Source organism: Crocuta crocuta, unplaced genomic scaffold (genome assembly GCF_008692635.1).
Source record: "Crocuta crocuta isolate KB4526 unplaced genomic scaffold, BGI_CrCroc_1.0 scaffold831, whole genome shotgun sequence".
Classification (NCBI taxonomy): Eukaryota; Metazoa; Chordata; class Mammalia; order Carnivora; family Hyaenidae; genus Crocuta; species Crocuta crocuta.
The window spans coordinates 1,398,033-1,404,060 of record NW_027531990.1 but is presented as its reverse complement, the minus strand read 5'-3'; the positions used below and the strand labels follow the sequence as shown (position 1 = coordinate 1,404,060).

At 36.7% G+C, this 6,028-nt stretch overlaps 1 long non-coding RNA gene across 1 annotated transcript; it reads left to right on the top strand.

Annotated features, from left to right (window-relative positions):
- Positions 1–350: 350 nt before the first annotated feature.
- LOC144240681 (uncharacterized) lies at positions 351–3,965 on the top strand. The gene is made up of 3 exons (XR_013337805.1): positions 351–733; positions 2,097–2,225; positions 3,592–3,965. It is a non-coding gene; the product is annotated as an uncharacterized LOC144240681 (long non-coding RNA).
- Positions 3,966–6,028: the final 2,063 nt, after the last annotated feature.

Here is a 6,028-nt window from a genome sequence, read left to right as displayed (position 1 = left end):
AAAGTGACTTCTTCAGATGACCACAGAGGTTTTTAGTCCCAGTTGCCACAAGGGAAAACAGTCTCCTTTGGAATAGTCAGAGTCGACAGTACAGAACCTGAATTGGGACCAGGCAATATCCTAGGAAGGTTGCATGGGTTTTCTTGTTTCAACCACACAACAGATCTAACAGGTAGATATTATTATCATGCCCATTTCCCCCAGGAACACCTTTGGACTTGAAGAACTGCACGTGAGTGAAGTTTAAGTTCAGTGGCTAGCACCTGGAAAAGGTTGGATTTGGACTCAAGTCATCTGCTCCCATGAGGCATGCTTACAAAATCCTTTTTGTTTTTGAAATTTAGGAAAGTCACTTCCTTTGCCTTTTAAAACTCGAGGCTAGTCGGACAGCGTGTCTGCAGAGGGCTGACAGAGAACCCATGTTGTCTTTGGAGGCTGTTGGAGAATAATCTAAACTGACGTGGTTGCCTCAAATCACTCTGACTTGGAATTCCATTAAGGGAGATACTGAAGCCAATTTGCTCAGGAACTGCACGTATGAGACGCTCTCCTGTCAAAATGCTGTCAAGTCATGCCAGGCCTCTCAACAGTTCATTCCAAGAGACACCTGCCAAAATAATGGACCAGCAATCTGGCATTCTCGCCACCACATGAGGAAGAAAAGTGTTTATCTCTCGTACACAGATACTGTATTTTTATTTTTAACCTTTCATGTGATGACTCATTCTACCCTGTAAGTCAGAAGGGCTGGGGATGTGAGTTTCAATCTTATACATTTCTCATAAATGTTGGGGGAAAACACTATCTCCCTTGGGTATAAATGTTAAAGGGGATATAACATCTTCGTTTCTCCTTTCTGACTGCTTGAGTTAGACAATTAGCAGCTGTTCAGTTACTATGCGAGCGTACTATAGTATTGGGAGCATCTGAGTTTAGAGCCTTGAAACTATATAATTATTTTCCTTTCTGTTTTGAAATTTATATGCTCAGGTCTATTAGAGTCTCCGAAAACTTCAGAAGAAAAAGAAAAAGGAAAAAAAAATGAGATAGTAGCTGAAAACAAAGAAAAGGAGTCATTTCATTCTCCCTGAATTCATTTAACTAGCATTTACTGAAAATTTACTGTATTCGGTGCTGGGGATACAAAGATAAGTAATCCAGGGACCTTGCCAGGCAGGAGTTCAGAGTTCAGATAAAGACACAAAAGAGAAGTAAGCACATCATGTGGTCTCAGACCTTGCTCAGAAAGAGGGGGATTATAAACAAAGTAAGAAAAAACTTCTGATGCAGAAGAGCGGAAGCAGTTGACTAACCATTTTGGAAATATAAAGAAGTCTTCTAAGAGGAGGCACAGCTGGAGGTGTGTGGCAATTAGGTGAAAAGTGGAAGAAGAAGGAAAGGAAGGAGGAGGAAAAAGAGGAGGAAGGGGAGGAGGGTAGGACGTGGCATTTCTGTAGGGTTCTTAGGCCTGATGCAGTCAAAGCCTTTACAAGCACGTGCGTACCCTTTGACCCAGAAACTCTGCCTTTAGGCATTTATACAGGATATTCACAAAGATTTAGCTACATTTCACAGCTTATTTAAAGTAGCATAAAATTATAAACAACCAATATGACCAAAATAATATTTTTAGTATGGCATAACCAGAAAATGAGTATTATTCTATTATTAAAAATGAAAAGACTAGAGAGTAGTATGGAAAAACACTCCCACTAAACAGCCTTAAAATGTAAAGCATGCCCTATTATAATATCACTTTTGTAAAGAAGTGTAAAGGACTATGCTATTTCTGAATGTTCTCCATCCAAAGATGCCTGTTTTTCCCATATTTCATGTTGTGTCTTACAATCAGTACTAAGAGGTTTTTGGCAGCCACCGAGCAAGGGAGTGGATTGATAAATGGTTGTGATGCTCCGCCCACGTGGTAACCTCATGATGTCCCAGGGGAAATTGTTGATTGAGTTTTCCAGTTATGCTTATTGGTAGCACATCAAGTATTTGGAAGTTAAAAACGGATTCTTAATTGTTGCTAAAATTATCTTCCAAAATCTGACAGTGAATGAAACACTGAAATTAAAACTTATTGTTCATTGCAGCAGACATCCGGTCACACGCGCAGGATTATAGTTAAAGACGGTAGAAACCGTCACCCCAGAAGGCATCCTTGAAATTTGCTGAGTAGATCTTAAGTGTTTTCCCCAAGAGCACAGGTGACACACCAACAGGTAACTGTGTGAAGTGATGGATGTGCTAATTAGCCTGACTGAGGCAATCATTTCAAAGTATATGTATACCCAATTGTCACTTTGGAGACTTTAAATATATGCAATTTTATTTGTCAGTCATACCTCAGTAAAGCTAGGGGGAAAGAAAGGATTTTCAAAGATGCCACTCAGGTGCCAAACATAATCTGTTAACATTTTCTGTCAGACTTGCAAGGAAAGCTTTTTAAGATTCGGCACTGTAACTAAGATGAAAAACAAAACTGGGTCTTTAATGAATTTGGAAATGGAGTTGAAACTCCAATATTGTTTGATTCTCCTTGAAATTATCTTAGTAATCATAAAGGGCCCAAAATGTCAAGCCACCTGATCAGGAATTTGGAAAAACTGCATGCTTTTTGGGATGCTTCTACCTCAGTCTATGGCCTAAGTGATTCATGGGATTTTTAGTCTCTAAATGTGAAGGAGATTTCAATTCAGACTTTGTGACACAAAAGAAGAAAATATCACAAACATATATTAACGTATTCGGTGTTTTTCTCAGTAAAATATTTTTCTTTTTCTTTTTTTAATGTTTTATTTATATCTAGGAGAGAGAGAGACAGCGTGAGCAGGGGAGGGTCAGAGAGAAAGGGAGTCACAGACTGAAACAGGCTCCAGGCTCTGAGCTGGCAGTCAGCACAGAGCCCGACGCGGGGCTCGAACCCATGAACCGCGAGATCATGACCCAAGCGAAAGTCGGACGCTTAACTGACTAAGCCACCCAGGTTCCCCAGTAAAATATTTTTCTAACTTAAATTTTTTCCCTCAAAAATCTGTGAAATGAATCATTAAGTGGTTTTATGTAAAATGGAATGTTAGAATATGTGAGTCGTAAAAATATACTTTTATATTCATTATATATACAGTCATACCTTCTTCACACTTACATAGCAAAAATATTGTAATATCATATATCAAAAACGATTACATCTCATAAATGAAATTTAAATTAATTCTTCATTTCTCCTTTCTCTTCAGTGTTCTAAATTATTTTTACAATTTAAAGTTATTTACATTAATAGTTACTAATCTAATCATTTAAAAAATATTCTCTTATAACCCAATCTCCATTTTTATCCCACACTTTTACCTTATAACATCACTTTTGATCCTTTATTTCATAGAGTTCGTATTTTTTAAAATTATAAAACTATGTTTTTCCTCTGTCACTTGATTGTTGCATTTATCTCACAGAGTATAGTGTTTTGCATTTTGTTGTTTATTCATTCTTAAATAAAGAGATAAGTTAGATATGGTATTTATCTAAATATATTCTCCTTGGGTTCCCTCTCTGTTCTAACTGCTTTATAAATGTCAATCTTAACAGCTCTGGAGTCTAGCAGTTACAGAGGAAGTGGAGAGGAGATGGGGTCAAGGGCAACCTCCCAGCGTGGAACTTGGTCTTGGTGAATTTCCTGGCCTTTTCTTGATGCTTCTGAGACAAGGGGCTGGCTTCCTGTTGATCATTCTGCAGTCCTGCTTTAGACTCCGAGTAGAGCAGATCTGGCGTCACCTCTCAGTCTCTTTGTTTGCCCGTTTGATTTGATGGTATTGCAAAACATATTTAGAAATGTCCTAATTTTAAGCCATCCTCACATCCCTGAGGTTAACTAACCTTGAGCATGGTAGATTGGTCTTCCAATGTGCTGTTTAAATGTTTTCTGGTATTTCAATTACAGATTTTTCCTCTCCATTCCAAAATGAGTTTTGCCTGTTTACTTCTGCTGATTGTCTTATTTTGACCTCTAGATTTTTCAAGTTTCAGAAAATGAATTGAAATGTCTTTCATCTTTTCCTGGGCTATAAGAAAATTATACAGAATTGAAACTACCTGTTCTTTGAGAATACAAAACTGGGGCACATGTGTGGCTCAGTCCGTTAAGCGTCTGACTTTGGCTCAGGTCATGATCTCGCGGTTCGTGGGTTTGAGCCGCACATCGGGTTGTGTGCTGGCAGCTCAGAGCCTGGAGCCTGCTTCAGATTCTGTGTATCCCTCGCTCTCTGCTCCTCCCCTGCTCATGCTCTGTCTCTGTCTCAAAAATAAATAAACTATTAAAAAAATTTTAAATTTATAAAATAAATTAAAAAAGAGAATACAAAACTGTTCTTAAAACTGTCAACAGATCTTCTGTGCCAGTTATCAGAATCACTATTTTTATATGATTTTAAGATATAAACGTATCAGAGACAGAGATATGTGGCTGTGTGTAAAACCAAGAAAAAAATTTAGTTCATAATAATGGTAACACACAGTTGTTAATTTTGTTAAAGTTATTCTGGGTAATTTTTGATTTGTTATTTCTCTATGGCTTCCAAGTTAAATGTGATAAACATGTTATAACAAAAGTTAACATATATTAATGAAGGTTATAGATTCCTACATGACTTAATGTTTAACTCAAATGTGCTTTCTAAGCTTTCAAAATAACTGTTTCCATCAAGTCTCAATTTCATGTAATATTGAAATACACATCCATCTATCAACCAGGTGACTTAATTTATTCTGCAGAGGTTGGCACATAAAGTTTCTCCCGAATTTAGCAATCAAGAAAACTCCACTAAAAGCCTTATTAGATAAAAATAATTCTAAACATGTTAAAGTGCCAATGTTAGAATAGCTGTGTAAAATCCCATCTGTTTGTTTTATGGATCATGAGTATAAGAAACACAGGCTTGCGGTGTATCAAGAGGAAAATTGGCACACCTTTTTGATGGAGAGTCTTTAAAGTATACGATTAAATAGCAATTTTTTTCTCCACAAAATAATTCCTCAGAGAAGAGGTACACTTTTGATGCAAGTTAATTAAATGTCTCATTTCACAAATTGATTTATAAATTTATTACTATCCTTATCAAAATTTCAATTTATATGTAAGTTAGTAAAGCTTCAAGAAAAGCCTAGACAGGGTAAGAGGACTTTCCTTATCAATTTTCAAGATTTATTATAATGTTATACTAAGTAAAATGGTATTAGTGCAGAGCTAGACACGTCAGAATCAAAGAACAAGAAATAGATCCATGCATAACATGCATATATGCATATATGGATTCATGCATACTTTGCAAATACAAGAGTGTTTCAATAAATGATGCTGGGGCAATTAGATATCTATTTGGGAAAAAAATGGTACTGGACATCACACCAGACACAAAATCAATGGGTGTGTGTAGACCTAAAAGGAAAATACAAAGTATAGGCTTTGGAAGACTATAGAAGAAGATAATATGGCAGATAATATCTTTATTAACTTTTAGTTGTGGAAAGTTATAAAGCTGAGGTTTCTTTCATTTTTTAATGTTTATTTTTGAGAGACAGACAGAGCTCAAGTGGCAGAGAGACAGGGAGACGCACAGTCTGAAGCAGGTTCCAGGTTTTGAGCTGTCAGCACAGAGCCTGACACGGGGCTCGACCCTAAGGACCGGGAGATCATGACTTGAGCCGAAGTCAGCTGCTCAACCGACTGAGCCACCCAGGTGCCCTGAAAGTTATCTTAGACAAGGCAAAAATGTCTATCTATTAAAGAAAATGATAAGTCCAACTACAGTAAAATTCAGTGTCTCCAATCATCAGAAGATACCCTAAAGAGATATGAGCCAAAGAGTGGAAGAGAATACTTACAATACATATGACCAGTAAAATACTTGTATACAGAACATTTACAAATCAGTATTCTTTAAAAAGAAATACCAATAGAAATATGGACCAAATATTTGAATGGTTACTTCATAAAAGAGTAAATCTAAATGATCAATAAACATAAAGT